Raw genomic sequence first — 18,159 nt, forward strand, 5'->3', positions numbered from 1 at the left:
GGCTTAAAGAATGAACAAAAATTAGGCCCACATAACCTATTCAAAAAATTTATAGAACCACTCAACTTTGAAAGCTCTGTTCTTCCTCTCCGACCGTCAGATCGACTTGAAACTTTAAGGGGTGACTCGTCGGTCGAAAAGGAACAAAAAGATACTGCTCACTCACCGGAAAGTTTTTCCAGTTACCGCCCTTGTGAAAGATGAAAAGTTTCTCTATTTTCCAGGTTTGAAGATTCTCAACTCTTCGTTGAGAAAGGGAAGTTCGGTTATGTGAAGCAAAATAAAACTAAATTATTGATGTACAATGTTAATGATAAGGGATTTGCTAGCCCATGTAATATATGGGCTAAATAATACAATATTAAAAATAAGGGCAGTGATAAATCTACCCCCTAATATCTTAAATCGACCCACCGTCTCTCTCTCTCTCTAAGCACTGACCTATATGGGGGTTGATTAAGATATATAGGGTGGAATTATTTCTAAATTCTACATGCCATGATAACGTGCACCCTGGCCTAGTCGTTGATCTCGCATCAACGAGCTCCCTCAGCCCTCAGAATATTGGCGTGGGGACCCTATGTCATAAAAAAAAAAAAAAGTTCCCATAGCCCTTTCCTGATTTTTCCCTTGAAAATGCGCTTCTCTCTCACACACTCTCTAACGTCCTCCTTCCCCATACCCTAACCCATATGAACCATTTTCTGTCATGGGAGTATCTCGCAGCCCTTTTTCTCTACCTCAAATCACAGCAAAACCTAATCCCTATCACACTCTTCTCTCTCCAACCCCTCTCCCAATGCCCTCTCTTTTGTGTCTCATACCCTAAGCTCAAGAGACGACTGTTTTGGGTCCTTGAGATTTCTTGGTGGCTGGGTGATAGGGAGCATCCCTCCTAAGGCTTTGCCTTTTTTTGGTATTTCTTTGGTTATGTGAATTTTTGCTTGAATCTTTGGCGTGGCCTTTTTTTCATGTTTTTTTTTTTTACCATTGAAATAGGATTTCCTAAGGTTTATACTGTTGTTTCCTTTTGTTTTTTACTTGGATCTTTGGTGTATTTATTATTATTATTATTAGAGGAATGATAGATGCAAGGGCCCTCCTTATCCAAGGGACGGAGCAGGGCCCTTGAATAGATCCACATCATTTTTAAAATCGGTTGAGAAACTGAATTCGGTTGCACTAAATGACGTGGATTTATTCAAGGGCCCTTGCATCTATCATTCTTTATTTTTTTCATTAATGCTATATGCGTCATCTTTAAAGGCTTCTAGTTACATTGTTCATAGATGGAAAGTTTGAGCACATCCTTAAATTTGTTATTGATTGAGTGTTTTTATGTTCATTTCTTGCTCCTTATGCTTCAGTTTCTCCAACACGATGCATCTTTGGATCTGGACCATTGATCTCAAAATATGCGAGCAACGCCTTTATCAAAATAAAATCTCTTTCTCCCTCTCTCTTTAACGTGACTCTTTTGTGTTGCTTGGATCTGTACTTTGTCATAGTGTCTTAGGTAAGTTCATCTTTGTTCTTTCCGCTTATGTAAGTTCATCTTTATTCTTCTTTTATTTTTTCGGATACCCAACTCCCCCTTACCTATAAGTACATCTTTCTCCAATAGAAGAGCACAGATGTGTTCGTTCATTGTTATTTAGATGATTAGTGGGAAACCCGGCACGAGAAGGGTACAACAGGAGCTGAATTTGAAGAGCCTCAGTTTTTCTGAGTTTTAATTTACATCTTTTTTTGGGCTTTGCATATTTCATTATAACTTACTCATTCTTTTGTTATCTGTTATAGTATCATTTCACCTGTATTTACTTTTAGACGTAAATTAACTTTGGAGTCTAGAATACCGCCTAATGTCGATACATGCTGTAATTATGACAAAACACACAACCATTTGGTAAAATTGTGACAGAAAATGCACAAACAAACATCAGTAGGTAAATATAGAATGGAAATTGATGGGGTCCGAACTCAGCACTGATGAGGTCCGAACTCAGCAACCAATTGGATGTTGACACGTGGCCCTCACAGGGACCGCTGCAAAGCCAACACCTGTCCCTGCTAGGTGTGACACCTGGACCAACAGAGGCTACCACCTGTCATGGACAGGTGGCTCAGAACTACCACCTGTCCACGACAGGTGGCTCAGAACCACTATAAATAGCCTTCACTTGTGCTAAGGTGAGGGATCTGAAAATCAAAACCCTAAGCTTTCTGCTCTGACATTGCTCTGCACTCCTGCTCATACTGACTTGAGTGTCGAAGCGCCCGTCCGGAGCAACACTCCGGGTTGGTCCTCTGACCCTTTGTCTTCTTGTCTGTGCCCTTGTGCAGCGCAGGACTCCACCAGCCCTTCGGCCGTGGCGTGTTAGATCGGCCCTTCCGGCCCTACCATAACCTGTTACCAATTTTAGACCTAACAGAAATTAAAAGGAGGAGGTCACTAGTGTGGATGAATCCATTCCTTCTAGACTTCTTGTTCTTGGATAAAATGACAACTAAGGAAAAGTGAAAAACAATGCGTAAGAGTAAAGGTGCATGTAAAGATAAATTATGACATATTTTGTGTTGGTTCTGAGACCTGTTCTTTGGACGTAACCATCTCTTTATATAGATTTCTAGAAGGAAACAAGTCATATGAAGAGTATTTTCGTTAAGACTAACTACTATCCAAATTCTCGGAAAAAATGACCATTTCAAAAATGGGTGTAAACAAATATGAAGAGTATTTTCGTATACTATCAGCCTCCAATCAGATTTAGAGTGATATTACGATTCTGTGGCTATGGGCTAAACAGTGAACCAAATGAGCATAATGGGCTAAATTATAGAGACTCTTGGAGGGTCTAAACATCAGCCCGGCCCAACTTGAAGTAAGCGGGCATAACATAATGGGCTAAACAACAAAGGCCTTAATTAGCATGAATTCGAGGCCTGACATGGTAGGACTTGTATAAAGGAATAATATCAAATGTGAAAAAAAGGCTTGATGAAAAATACCGTAGGACTTGAAATTCAGTTTTTGTGTTTCAGTTTATTACTACATTTTTTAGCCAATACCGTATTACACATTTAAGATAAATGTCTTTTGAATGATCATTTTAAAATTTAAAGGGGCGCTGATAATCCCTCCTCTCCCTCCTTGTTGGCTATTTCCTCTCCCCACCCTCTTCACGGCTGGCTAACGTTAATCGTTAGGCTCACGTTTCTCTCTCTCTCTCTCTCTCTCTCTCTCTCTCTCTCTCTCTCTCTCTCTCTCTCTCTCTCTCTCTCTCTCTCTCTCTCTCTCTCTCTCTCTCTCTCTCTCTCTCTCTCTCTCTCTCTCTCTCTCTCTCTCTCTCTCTCTCCAGAGAGAGAGAGAGATGCACTAAATTATTCAAAGGGGAGGGGGGGGGGAGAATTCAAAATCAACCGAACCGAACCGAAACCGAATCGAACCGATTCAAATTTCGGTTCGGTTTCAGTTCGATAGAACCAAACCGATGATTGGTTCGGTTTGGTTTCGGTTTGGACAATGATAAATGTGCCCATTTTCAAAGGAAAATGATAAATATGCCCCTTTTCATTGGTTCGGTTCGGTTTGGTTTGGAGTGTTTCGGTTCGGTCTGGAGGTAAGCATGTTCGGTTCGGTTTCGGTTTGGGGGTCAAACCGAACCGTTGCCACCCTTACCCGCACGCCTTTTGAATAATGGCACTCCACACATTAGTAGATTTCAAATCAACATTCGAAGATTGTTACCATTGGAACAATATATGGTAATAGAGTAAGACTGATGCGAGAAACCAACAATGAGAATGTGCCATGTGTACAAAAAAATTGCCTCTTTTTCCTAGGGCAATGAAATATTCACACCCCTTGTAGGATGATTCGCACCCCCTTGTGACGTAAATTGAGGTAGACTTTAACGCCTTTTAACATCGATTCACGTTAAAAGGAGTGTGAATAATCTTGCAGGGGGTGCGAATTTATCACTGCCCTTCTCCTAAACCAAATAACCGGTTGTATGTCACTTGCGACTTGGTGGCAACAACCAATTTGTTTGGTCCTCCTACTCGGTTGTAAAACCAGTTTCACTCGCATTACTCTTTTAGAAGGCTCGCAATAACCAATCAGCATAGAGTTAACAAAGGAGTTCCGTTATTAAAACAAGTGGCTCCGGATATCATTACCCAATAGATTATACCTTCCAAAATGAAAAGGAGTAACTGAAAGAGATGAATAAGAATATTTTCAGTCAACCAAACAGTTTTTCAAAACTGAAAGAGATGAATAAGAATATTTTCAGTCACCCGAACAGTTTTTCAAAACTGAAACCTCAGCCCCACTATTCAATATCCCGAGAAGTTATCTGGACATGTACGATTAAAGTAGATGAATTATTAGAGTTAGGTATTCTTTATTTTTTTTCTATGTCATCTTGACATCTTGGATTACTTAATTTATGGTTATTTTCTAAGTTCCTGAATGAATAAACTATATAATAATGCATTTTGGGTATTAGTGATTTTTCAAGCAGATTTGAGTTTCCTCCTCAAACACGTCTTTTAAACAAGTTTAGGATAGTTTACATATGGCCTCAACCATTCCATTTTATTAGCAATTTGCGTATGCTTAATTACCTGAACCATTCCTAACCAAGGCAATGAGTGGAAGATTAAATGGTTTTCCCCTTTGTACTATGCTAACATGGGTCGATGCTTTATTTAGGGGTGCAACTTGGAACAATTTTTTGGGAATTAGGGTTGAGCTTTTACCATAAAATTGGGCCGGGATTGGGGTGATTCCAATTCATATTTTAGCAATAGCTCAACCAGACTCGACCCAGATTGCACCCCTTTATTAATTGGAGCCATGCGGTCGGAGCCACCCTTGGATTGGAAGGCGATATAGATTTAAACGAAATGACTGATAACACAACAATATTTATGGACTAAAATAAATAAATCTCTCAGGGTCGAGTTGAATTTAGGTAATTCAAGGCTACTCTTGTCGAGGAGCACAAATGTGAGGGCAGATAATGGGGCCCACAAACTTTATGGGCCCACGATCACAAAAATTCATCACTTGGTATGGCCCCACCAACTGATATTTTGCGAATTGTGAAATTATAAATACGGTCATATTGGATAAAGTGTCAAGTGCGCACGTTAGTATATACTAACATTTGCTTTACTAACTTGCGCAGGTTGTACCAGCTGCTCATGGGTTGAGACTTGAGACTTGAGACTTGAGACTTGAGAAGACTACCGGCGCAATTCAGGTAAACTCATAACCTTTCGCTAACATGAGCAGGTCTCTAAACGGTCCCGCTCGTGCTGTCTGAGGTAATCACAGCCGTTAAGTGATGGGTCCCGCAAAGATGCCCCATGGACAGTCTTCGCTTAGAACTAGGAAGATGATAAATTCGCACCCCCGGTAAATAATTCGCACCCCTTCAACGTAATTTGACGTCAAAAAGCGTAAAAAAAGAAGGGTAATTGTGTATAAACTTTAACGCTTTTTGACGCCAAATCACGTTGAAGTGGTGCGAATAATCCTAAAGGGGATGCGAATCAATCATTCCCTAGAAGGCTAGAACCATCAACCAACTGACAAAAAATGTCGAATGTATTAATCGTCAATGGTCCATGTAGTGGGACCTACTTATTGGGTGGTCAGGATCATCGACCGTATATATTAGTCCGAGTACTCCCTCCCAACCTATAGTCTCGGGCAAAAGGAACCTTCCACGTATTTTCTCGAACACCAGCCTATAAATTCTCCAATCATTCCGCCTGCAATTTGGAAACGAAGATCAGAAAGAGAGAAAGAGAGAGAGAGAGAGAGAGAGAGAGAGATTCTTAGAATGGAAAACACACAATTCGTACCAGTTTTCCCTCTATTTGTTTCAAACAACCTACAAATTTCACTTTATTTCTAGGGTTTTCTCCTATTTGTTTTTCGATTGATCCTTTGGTTGGGTTACTGAAATACAAGGAACGATGAATGTGGTAAAGTCTCAGGTGTGGCAGCCTTGTAATAAGAAGAGATTGTGATATAGGTGATTAGGGTTAGGGTTTTGAGGGTTTTTGGTGTTCTTGGGTTATTTGAATATTTGAAGGAAGATGAGTGGGGGTAGAATAGGTCGCACACGTGTAGGGAGGTATGAGATTGGGCGGACTCTCGGGGAGGGAACTTTTGCAAAGGTGAAATTCGCGAGGAACGTTGAGACGGGCGAGAATGTCGCAATCAAGATCCTTGATAAGGAGAAGATTCTCAGGCATAAGATGATTGGCCAAGTAATTGGTTTTGAATTTCATTTTTACTTTGCAAATTTTGATGATTACTTAATCTCTGTGTGGTGTTTTTGCTGAATTTTGTTTTATATAATTGTTAAATTACATGCTTTGATTGTGGGTTTTTCTTTATTACATTATTTTATGATTATGTTTGGGTTTATGTGAAGTTTATTGCTCTGATGATTGCTTATTGATGTAATTGAGTGAGTTTTAGTTGATTACTGTAGATAAGTCAATTGATGATCAGCTTTGTGACTAGTGGGTCTTTCATTTCTCTTTTATGGGATCTGTGAAATTTTATGTTTTTGATTGTCAAGTGGGTTTTCTTGGTTTTATCTCTGTTAGTAAATTGTTATTTTTAATTCGTCTTAATGAATTTTGCTAATATAGCTCTATCCCTTGCATTTTATGGTTGCTCAACCCCCTACCTAACACATCATCACGGTCATTGGTCTCCACGACTGGATTGTATGGATCTCACCAATCCCATGCCAAACAGATGATCCTAGGCCCTTGATCAGAGGAGTTTCCTTAGGTGTTTCCCCCCCAATTTGGATCATTGATATTTGGAAGTCTTGATCGACTGAAATCACTGTTATTTGCAGGCCTTGATCAAGCGGCTCAGATTTTGTTCGGCGTGAGAGTGATCATTGCCCGTAGGGTTGGACAATAGACCCCCAGATCACTGATCACCATATCCATATGCCACGTGTTCAGTGGGGGGTTGAAATCTGTTATTATTTTGCGATAATAGGAAACCTCTTTTTTAGTAGGTTTGCTATATCATGTGGACAGTCCACATCTGAATTCTCAAGGAAAGCTGATTGGTGGTTAGCTTTTAGCTTTTAGCTTTTTATCTCTCTTTTCAACTTTTTCTGTTTCGCTTTGTTCGTTTGTGTATAATTATGACACTTTAATTGTCATGTGGGTTTCCTTTCTTGGTTTTATCTTTGGAGGAACAATCTGGTGAGGTGCAGGTCTGTATTGCAAGTAGTTGGGCCCCACTTTGGTCAATCCGGGCCAACCACCTGGTGAGTCACAGCTTGGATATCAGATGGACATATCATGTGATTGGGAAGTCCTAAATCCTAGTACCTAATCAAAGGTACTTCCCATCAATGAATTTCAACTGTTCCCTCTGTGTACACAACTGGTGAATCAACCTATTTGCAGGCCCTTGAATGGGTGGTGGGGGTTGTACTATCAACATGATTTTTGAGCCATAGGAGATTCAATGAGCGTTATGATAGTGGAGGGTTTGGATCTTTCACAAGTGGGACCCACTTACTCAATAAAGGTGTGCCTCAGCATATTGAGGTGAAAACACACCTAACTGCACCATTCTTCTTCTTGTTTTTTTTTTTGCTAACCAAATTATTTTTAATGTGTTTTATATAATCTATTTTGTTTTGTTTTTTAACATGAATTTTATTCATTGTTTAGTCTCTCTTTAGTTCTGTATTTTTTTCAGGTCTTCCTGAATTGTTATGCTTCAACTGCCATGATTGACCAGTTGTTTTGCTTTCAAAATTAAGTATTTTGAATTTCATATATCGAGTTTCTATTATTTGTTATGGGAAAGTTGACTTCTATTTATAGTTACAATATCTATCTATCCCCATCTTTCAACCCGTCATTATTTTAGAATTTTAGTTCGGCTGTCGAAATTCTCAATGAACTGTTTAAGCCAATGGAAACTAAATGAAAAGAAGGGCCGGATAGTACCAAAAAATGAAGGTGGAAATATCATCTCCCTTTTGTTTGATTATTTAAATTCCCTGCTTTTTATTCTTTAATGGTTCTCAAGGTGGGCATTTGAAATTGGGCTTTCTCACTGATGCTAATGAAGCCGAAGTGTGAGCTGTGCAACAAGGAATCAAGTTCCTTGATAATGTAAATTTCATTAAAGTGGTGATTGAAGGGGACTCAATGTGATCAGATGGCACAAGGATTCTCAATATGTGCCCTTGGAGATTGAGATTCTCGATAGGTTGGGCGGACCTTTAGTATCTTTCCTTGCATGTTTGGCAGTTGGCCAATGAAATGGCCGATAGATTAGCTAGGTTAGGGTGTTTCTAGGGCAGAGGTGGACCTGTTTGATTTCCTCCTTCCTTGACTGTTCTCTCTTCTTTACCATTTGGGCTTGTATCTGTATTTTTCTTTGCTTTTTCTCAATATTGCCTGTATAGACCCCTCGGTCTTCTTTCTTGGAATGAAATATCTTACCATTAAAACGTATGTTTTTTTCTTCTAGTTTATTAACAGTGCATTATTTTTTTATGGAATGTGAAAATCATAATTGTGGCAGGTTTTTTTCCTTATATTTGTGTTTATGAATTCACTATAATCATCCATGCCTATGTGCATCCTTCTTGTCCACTATTCTTATCATCACTTTTTTCTGTAATTCTATTCGTTTGGATACTGCACATTCTGTATTCTTGTGGATCCTCATGCTGAAACGATGTTCCCATATTTGCCCCTTGCAGATCAAGCGGGAAATCTCAACCATGAAATTGATCAAACACCCAAATGTTATACAGATGCACGAGGTAAATCAGTAGCTTTAGAGCGCATGATTTTTTTGTTTGTCTCTTGTTTTTTTCTGAACAATCTTATCTGTATATAACAAGATGGCACAACTCACTTTATTATTGATCTTCATGGGCATCTTCAACTCCTGGACTAATAGTATCATATACCTTATCAGTATCTGTGACTAATATCTGGATGATTACCGTGCTACAAGTTGGAAAATTCATGAATCCAGTTTCCAGTGGAATTCAACAATTTTTTCATAATTGATTCCGATGGACATGTTGTGTATAATCTAAAAAGTATGACTTCATTGCTCTCTTGGTAGACATATCCACTATGCTTTCTTTTCTGTATTTTGAGCAAAACAGTTTTGAGTTGAAAGGCATTGGCTAGTCATTCTGATCAAAATCCTCTGCTATAGGTCGTCATTGAGGACCCTATTTATTGTTATTGGCTTAAAGCCTTAAAGTGATTTCTTTGGATGTAGGTAATGGCTAGCAAGACAAAGATATACATCGTTTTGGAATTTGTGACTGGAGGTGAACTCTTTGACAAAATTGTAAGATGCTGGTTTGATTCACTTTCCATTGAGCTTCTGGAATTATTGAAAACTTCTGTTGTTTAGTCAGGAATTCCCTTTCAATGTTTCCATACCTTCATGTTATTTCTCATTGTGCTAGTCGAGTCGTGGAAGGTTGAAGGAAGATGAAGCTAGGAGGTATTTTCAGCAGCTCATCAATGCCGTGGATTACTGCCACAGTAGAGGTGTTTTCCATAGGGACCTGAAGGTGAAAATGAATTGCTAGTTTATACTATCATCCTTATTTTCTTCTGCTGAAAACTAGCATTACAGACTTAGATGACTCGCAACATATATAGCTCCTTATGTGGTTTGCATGTTACAGCCAGAGAATCTGCTGCTGGATTCCAGTGGTGTTCTTAAAGTCTCAGATTTTGGATTAAGTGCTCTACCTCAGCAAGTTCGAGTGAGTGTGATGACTTCTCTTACATGGAATATATGTTCAATGATCATACAAGGATCACCAATTCTTAGGATTCTCTCTTTTTCTCAGAGCAGTAATAAATCTGTGTTCTGATAGTGATAACATTATGCTTTACTCCATTGTTTCCTTTATTTGATCCCTCAACCTCACCTCAAGGTACTCCAGATACACAATATGCATGGAAGACATGATCATCCACCTGGACTGTCCAAGAATGGGACTTCTCTGTGCGTGGGCCTTAACCCAAAAAAATTGCACCTAATTGACTACTCTAAATGTCTGTACATGAGCATGCTGTTGGAAAATTAAAATTCAAAAAGCGACTTGCAAATGTATGGTTAAAACAACGTCGGAAACAGTTAAAATTCAAAGGGAAGAATCCACTGATTGGTGGTTATGATTTATCAGAGTGATATTATTTGTTTGTGCTATGACCTATCCAAGGTGGGCCCCAGCACTTGGACAGCCGAATTGATGATCATGTGTTCCACACTTCAACTCCACATCTGTGGTAGGGATGAACCTCGGGCCAATAACTCATGGTTGAAATCAAAGATCTTTGTATCTTCTTTTCATAAATCTCAACCATAAGATCGGACGGAATCAAAATATTAAGATGAGGAAGTTGGACTCACCGATTAGCTAGAGTCATATGGTTGCCTTTTCGAATATGAAGGGAGATTTGATGATCCACTTTGGATTTGTCATACTAGTATTATTCTGTTGTGCTATGGCCCATCGAAAGGAATCAAAATATTAAAATGTGGAAGTTTTATTTTTTTTAATGGCAATTACGATGAGGAAGCTGGACTCACCAATTAGCCAGAGTCCTATGTTTGCCTTTTCGAATATGCAGGAGATTTGACGACCCACTTTGGATTTGTCGGACTGGTGTTATTCTTCTGTGCTATTATCCATCCAAAGTGGGGCATGACACTTGGACAACTAAATTGATGATCATGTGTTCTTACTCCACAGTTTGTGTGAAATCCCAGATCTTTTTTGTTTCTTTACATAAATCTCAATCATAAGATAGGAAGGAATCCAAAATACAAAGATGAGGAAGTTGCACCCACTAATTAGCTAGAGTCATATGTTTGCCTTTTTGAAGATGCAGGATTTTTGGATGACCCTAAATGTGCCCTTTAAATCCATCTGTGCTCATAAGGCAATTGCCCCCTTGAACCACTAGCTGAGAATGCCCTGTCCTGCTGGGTTCTGATATAATTAGACCTTCCTTGTGTTTAGGAGTTTACAGTAATTAGTCTAAGAATAACTGCATAAATCAGTATCTAAATGTTACCCAAAGAAAATGTTGAAATTCTTAGACCTTTCGTTGCAGGAAGATGGATTGCTTTACACAACATGCGGGACCCCAAATTATGTTGCCCCAGAGGTATATTTTTAACGCCTTTTTCAATTTGATCACATGAATATGAATTTTGTATTCTTTCCTTGTAGAACATGCTGTTGTTCTCCACTTCTCCTTACACTTTTGGCTCTCTTTCTTCAGGTGATTAACAACAAAGGTTATGATGGTGCTAAGGCAGATCTCTGGTCATGTGGGGTTATCCTTTTTGTTCTTATGGCCGGTTACTTGCCTTTTGAGGAATCCAACCTCATGGCATTATATAAGAAGGTGAATTTTGGGTCCATAGGGTATATGTGTTCATGATTACTTTTTTTCCCTTTTGAATGGTGGTGTTCATGCTTACTTACCATTCAAGAAAAAAAAAATACTCACAAATGATAGAATCTGAACAGTTGACTTATTTGATGGTGGTGGTTGCAGATCTTTAAGGCAGACTTTACTTGTCCTTCATGGTTCTCTTCCAGTGCAAAGAAACTAATAACAAGGATCCTGGAGCCTAATCCTTTAACTGTATTGCTTTTTTTTGGTTTTACACATATTATGTTTTACTTGTAATTATGTGCATTCAGCTTGCTAGAGTGAACTGTTGTAGTGTGAGTCCCCTTCCAATTTTCATCCATCTTAATTTATCTATCACAAGACAAACTTTTTGGTCAAGGTCTGGTTATGTGAATTCTATGATATGCTGATATGTTTTGCTTTGGGTCTTGTGCAGCGTATTACAATTCCCGAGGTCATTGAAAATGAATGGTTTAAGAAAGGATATAAGCCTCCTGATTTTGAAACTCCAGACACTACTAGTCTTGATGACGTTCATGCCATTTTCGACGAGTCGGGGGTAAATAATTGTTGAATACTATGTGGTGAATTAGGCGCTAAAAGCCATTAGGTTAAACCTTTAATGTCAGATACTGTGTACAGGAAGCTGTAAATCTTGTTGTGGAGAGGAGAGAAGAAAGACCAGTGCTGATGAATGCCTTCGAGCTTATTTCCACATCCCAGGGTCTCAATCTCAGCACTCTATTTGAAAAGCAGATGGTATGTGATGGAACTTCTTAATTCTTATGTTCAATGTAGCTTAGATGTGTCTGTCTGTTGGACCTCGAGTCTTGGACATGCGGTGTAAAGATGGTGACAAGACCTTCATGCTTACACGAAATATTTGTTCACAAAAGCATCTCAAAGATATAGGAAAATATATCTAGACGAATTGATATACACTAAGACATCCATCTGCTTATATTTTTTCCCTGTGATGCTCATATTAAAAAAGAAATAAAAAATATATCATTCAAAAAAAAGGTTATGCATTAAGACTTGCATAAGTGTTATATTTGACACCCCCAAAAAGGAAGAGAATAAATTAAGGATTTTTCTCGTAATAACTATGCCATTGTGCATCCAACATGGCAATTGTGTAAAAGGTGGATGCTCCTCGTATCCTTCCCTTTTCTTTAATTTTTAAAGGGAAGTTTAAATTTTCCATTTCATTTACTGTGTCACTCCATCTTTTGTTTTTTTTAAATTCTTGTAAATTTTATTAAATCAAAGAAGGAAGGCCGAGATGGTCAATACAAGAGGCAAGAGCTACAAGCAAGAGAAAACTATAAAGCAAAAAAGTTAGGCAGAAGGAACTCGAAGAACTCAACATTGGCTCGGCCCATTCTAAACCGGCTAATTGGTTTGCTTCGCTGTTCACCCATTTTCTGACATGATGGAATCCTTCCAGTCGATCCTAGATCTCCTCAAAATAATTTGCAAACCTCCAGGGGAAAGAACTTCTCCAATTCCACCACCTAATGGCACTCCATCTTTTGTCTTGTCAACTATTTATTGACCTTCAATGTTTACTTCGCAGTGTTTTTTTTTTTTTTTTTTTTCGAACATTTGAAGTCACTGCTTAAATTCAAGTGTGATGTTCTGTGTAAAATAAATATTTCATAGCCATTTATAACTATAAATGGATCGTACTTTCTCTTTGGCTCTTGAACTGATCATTGAACTTTATTATATGCGGTATTGATGTGGTTCAGCAGTCTTAGTCATTAGATTCGGTTGTTTTATATCGGATATGTGCTTTTCTTTTTCTTTTAATATAGCCTTCTCTTTGGATTTAGTGACATTATTTAGTCTATATGTGGGTGATGTCCCTATTAGCCTATGAATGGCTCACCACTACCCATTACCCAAGCCCAAATACATCACTAATTCAAATACAGACTTACTATTTTTATCAAGTTTGAGCTTACTATTTTTTTGTAACTATGGACTTACTATATCTAGTAAGTTCAGACTTACAATTTTTAGTAGGTACACAGGATTACAGGTACAAACCTTGGCAAAAGACTCTTCAGCTCCCATATAAAAGAACTAACGGAGGAAGCCCTAGGGGAATTTACACATTTTGAAGAAAGCTCAAGGAGCTCCCATTTGCAAGATATTCTCCTCTTTCTCTTCCCTCCCTTTCACTTCCCCTTGAAGGGCAAGTTAACAAAGCACTCAGGCTACATTGGATCAGATCTCTAACATGATATCTTGGATCAGATCTCCGACATGATATCTGAAATTAAAGTAACCTCAAGTCGCATTAAGAAACATATTTGGCTTAAGGCTCTCATAGATGCAATGACTCTTAGAAATAAACGCCTAGCCTATCCATCTGTACATGACAAGGCGAGGCGAGAGGACACTGACAGAGTGGCCTTCTACCTCAACCAACAGAGGCCCCATTGAATCTACTCTCCAACATGATATCTGAAATTAAAGTAACCTTGAGCCGCATTAACAAACATCATGGGCTTACGCTTCTCATGGATGATATGGATCCTAGGAATAAATGCCCAACCAATCCACCTGTGCATGGCAACACGAGGCGAAAGGACACTCTCAGTGCTACTGCCTCAACCAACAGAGGCACCATGGCTAGTTATTCAAATCTCACGTTTCCTCCTAAACAGTGTTTAAAAACTCCTTGACTCGACAAGGAACTCCCCCGAGTCGACTCCTTTTTGCCTTGGCCGCGTTCCGCATTGCACCACATCCGCATTCCGCATTTTGCCCTTGTAAGCATGGGTCCTGTTGATAATTTTGCCTAATGTTTGTCCCCCATCGGTAATTGGTCCTTAAGATATTTGGGGGTTGATTTATCACTGCTTGCCAGTTGTGATAACCAATAATAGCTACTTAGAAAAGTGTGAAGGAAAGAATGGGTGGCATTATAAAAAATGGCAGTATGAATATCATTCCCTCGCCTCACTCTCTCATTGTGAGCCTGTGGTTGTCGCTTATCACCTTGTTTACATGTTGAGGGAGTCTACTCTAGACTTACAAGCCTTTAAAATCCCACTCAAGGCATTTATGATATTCATTTTTCCTGTTGGTCAAGTCCCATCTCACGGATATTTTCAGAAACCATCTCGTCTTTTAGCAGATAAAGGACGGTCAAGAAGGTTATTACAGCTGGGTTTGCGCAAATATCAAAATACGGTTGTGCTGATAGCATATCCCTCGGCCCGTTTGGATACCTTATGCATTTGCATTTTGATTTGGGTTTGAGTTTTGGATACAAAACACATCAATCATCTTCGTGATCATGTTTTAAGAGAGAGAGAGTGTGTGTGTGTGAGGGAGGGAGGGAGGGATGTCTCGCTACTGCCGAGTAAAGTCGAGGAGCAGCGATGGTGACGGAAGTTGCTACAAATATTGATTTCCAAATAATGTCTCGCAGAAAAGATTTGAAAATTGGAATTTTTTGCACTGTTGTAGCTGATTTGGAAATCTAAGGGTCTAATCCAGTTAAAAATTTCAACTAAATCTAAATCTAAATCTAAATCTAAATCTTGCTGGTATCCAAACGTGGCCTTATTTAATTAGGTAGATTTTTTATGTTAATTATTTTCCTACCGTGGCAGGAGGGTTACGTTATTCCGAGAGACCACAAGTCATCACCCTTGCCCAGGAAAGACTATCCTAAGCCGTTGGTCTTTCACGATGGCCGATTTATTGCGAGACCTACACCGTTAGATTCCTTGGCAGTTTTCCTGTGGCTACCCATGGGCGTCCTTTTAGCAATTTCCCGTATTTTGGTGGGAATCATCTTGCCGTACAAGCTGGGTTTGTTGGGTGCTGCAGCTACTGGCCTGAGGATCAGAGCAAATTTCCACACGTGCCAATCACAAGATCTATGTACATCCCACACGTGTGCCTCACATAAGCCATCCGATCCGAATACTATTGGGGGGGCCACAAAGGAGAAGGTGGGCACTTTATATGTGTGTTCACATCGGACCCTAGTGGACCCGGTGATAGTGTCCGCATCACTCCAAAGGCATGTGACAGCGGTCACGTATAGTGTTAGTAGCGTGTCGGAGCTGTTGTCCCCGATTCGGACAGTCCGGCTGAGCCGTGATCGGACTAAAGATGGAGAGATGATGCAGGCCCTACTAAAGGAAGGGGACTTAGTGGTCTGCCCTGAGGGGACCACTTGTAGGGAACCCTATCTCTTAAGGTTCAGTCCCTTATTTGCTGAGGTGGCCGAGGCAGTTGTGCCCGTTGCCGTAGTGGCCAATGGGAGTATGTTTCATGGGAATACAGTGAGAGGATATAAGTGGTTAGATTCATTCTTCTTCATGATGAACCCTAGTCCATGTTATAATCTTGAATTTTTGGAAATGCTTCCGAAGCCTCCTCTGCGCGCTGTGGAAATCGAGCTATGATGTTGCAAATCATGTGCAGAGGGTGATGGCATGTGCACTTGGGTTCGAATGCACCAGTTTAACGCGTAGGGACAAGTATCGGATGCTTGCGGGGAATGATGGTGTAGGGTCCAAGAGCTGATTTGGCATAATGTGAGGCTTACCTTATGTGTGCTTTTGGCTTTAGTAAGTGTTTGACGTTACTAGTTAATTATACTCTTAATCTGGATACTTATTTTAAGTAGAAAAAGTATAATGAAGACTTGTTTGAATTAGTACATAATAGAAAATGAAATGTTGGTGGTTTGTAGTGTGAGTAATGAGTACAGTTCAACAACTAGAAACCTCAATTCGAATCAATGAATGACTCGTGACTCGTGACTCGTGCGGGTCCTATATACATGGGATTTTTGGGGATCATGAGTTTTTGAGTTTGTGCTAAATTCCTCAAATGATTATTCTTCATCTCTTGAAGTGCATAAGCTCACCTCAATTCAGTGGGAGTAACTTGAATGCTTTAATCTCGTATGGGTCTAAGGCATAGCCCGGGTGATGCAGGTGCATCTCGCCGTATCACAAGATCAATGGCCCTCGTTGATCAAAGGATTAAATAGAGTTTTTTTTTTTTTTTTTTTTTTTTTTTTTTTTTTTTTTTTTAGAATTTTGCTTTATTAGGAATCTTGGACTAGTTCTAGCAGTTGAGAAATTTTATGAAAAGTAGAGAGAATTTTTAGGAGTTGAGGATTTTTAGGAATTTGATTGAGGTCAGGACTTTTATTGTTTTGGGAAGTTTGTTTAGAGTAGGAAATTAATTAATGTTTGAATAGGATTAGGATTAGCCTTTTAAAAAGCCTATAAATTAGGCAATCATGTAATCGTTTAGGATAATCTTTTTGTGAATAAAAATTTAAGTTGCCTTAGGAAAATACAAGTAGAGCCACCTGCTGCTCGTGTTGTCGCATGAAGAAGAAGCCATCTGCTGCTTTTAGATTCTCCCATCTTCAACATCCCTTGCACCTCCTATTGTCCTACGAATTAGCACCCATCTTCCAATCCATCTTTTTGCAGCCCAGAACCTTTCCTCCTTGTTGTTAAAACCCTCCTCCAAAACCACTCTTTATCACACCCTTTTCCTAGAACCAAACCAAATTACCCTTCTTGATATTATTTTAAAAAACCTCAAGTATCCGCTTTCAGCCTCTGCGTTACTGGGTCAGCTTATAACCTAAGTAGCCTAGCCTTAACCGAAGAAAAGGACTCGTGAACTTCAACCAAATGGGGAGCTCTCACCTATTTATAGGTATCTTCTTCTTAATTACTTCAATGATCATCCATTATGCCACAGGGTGACCATCCAACCGCCCAATATCTTTCTAGTATGTTACTAGGTTCTCCAGCTTCCATGTGTCTCCAGCTTTCAGCTTCTATATGGATAAATACATCTATCTAAATGTCTCTGGGCTCATCTGGAGCTTCCCAGTCACACAGGAGAGAGGCTTAAGAGTTTCAAGTAGTCTAAGTTCAAACCTCTTTGATAGCAAAAATCCACATGCAATGGCCAAACCCAAAATAGGGCCAACCCTAAAAAGAGGGGCCACACGTTAGGGAGAGTTGTAAAGTGTTAAAGATTAAATAAGGCCTTCTCCAACAGCTTAAGCTTTTGGAGTAACTTGTCGTCTCACACCTTTCTATTTTAACCAAGTATTTTGTGTCTATATGTTGACTTGTTCTTGTATTTGCTGTGATAAGGTTTTAAATTTTGACTGAAATCTAAAATTTTGGTCAACACCGAAACCGAAACGTTCCGAAATCGAAATTCCCGAAACGTACCAAATTTAGATCAAAATTTCGGAAATTTCGGTTCGGGAGAAAAATCTGTAGTTTGGATTACTTCTATCGAATTTCGACCGAAATTTTGGGATTTCGGCTGGAATTTCAGTTTTGGTGAATCCCGAAATTATAGCCGAAACCGAAATTTAAAACCTTGGCTGTGATGTATTCCACCTCTTATCAAGAGACCCATCATGAATGTCATTGTTCGATTAGAAACTCCTTGCATTGGGTCCAGCCTGTCTTTATGATTAGGGCTGCAACTTGGGTCGGGCGGGTCGGGTCTTGGAGAACCCAACCCTACTCGAGAAATATCTCGGGTCGGGTTTTTTTTCGGAAAACCCACGATTCCCAAACCCGGCCCTACCCATGATAAATCTCGGGTCGGGTCAGGTCGGGTTTTTTCACATTGACGCAATTTTTTAAGGAA

At 39.4% G+C, this 18,159-nt stretch overlaps 1 pseudogene across 1 annotated transcript; it reads left to right on the top strand.

Moving 5' to 3' along the window:
- Positions 1-5,299: 5,299 nt before the first annotated feature.
- On the top strand, positions 5,300-16,056 carry LOC143884235 (CBL-interacting protein kinase 23-like; annotated as a pseudogene). The gene is made up of 11 exons (XR_013252800.1): positions 5,300-6,291; positions 8,781-8,843; positions 9,317-9,388; positions 9,510-9,617; positions 9,735-9,815; positions 11,176-11,229; positions 11,347-11,472; positions 11,626-11,715; positions 11,921-12,043; positions 12,127-12,243; positions 15,117-16,056. The product of XR_013252800.1 is annotated as a CBL-interacting protein kinase 23-like (transcript).
- Positions 16,057-18,159: the final 2,103 nt, after the last annotated feature.

This window comes from Tasmannia lanceolata, unplaced genomic scaffold, assembly GCF_043159265.1.
Source record: "Tasmannia lanceolata isolate RefF3 unplaced genomic scaffold, GAP_Taslan_0.1 ptg000008l, whole genome shotgun sequence".
NCBI lineage: Eukaryota > Viridiplantae > Streptophyta > Magnoliopsida > Canellales > Winteraceae > Tasmannia > Tasmannia lanceolata.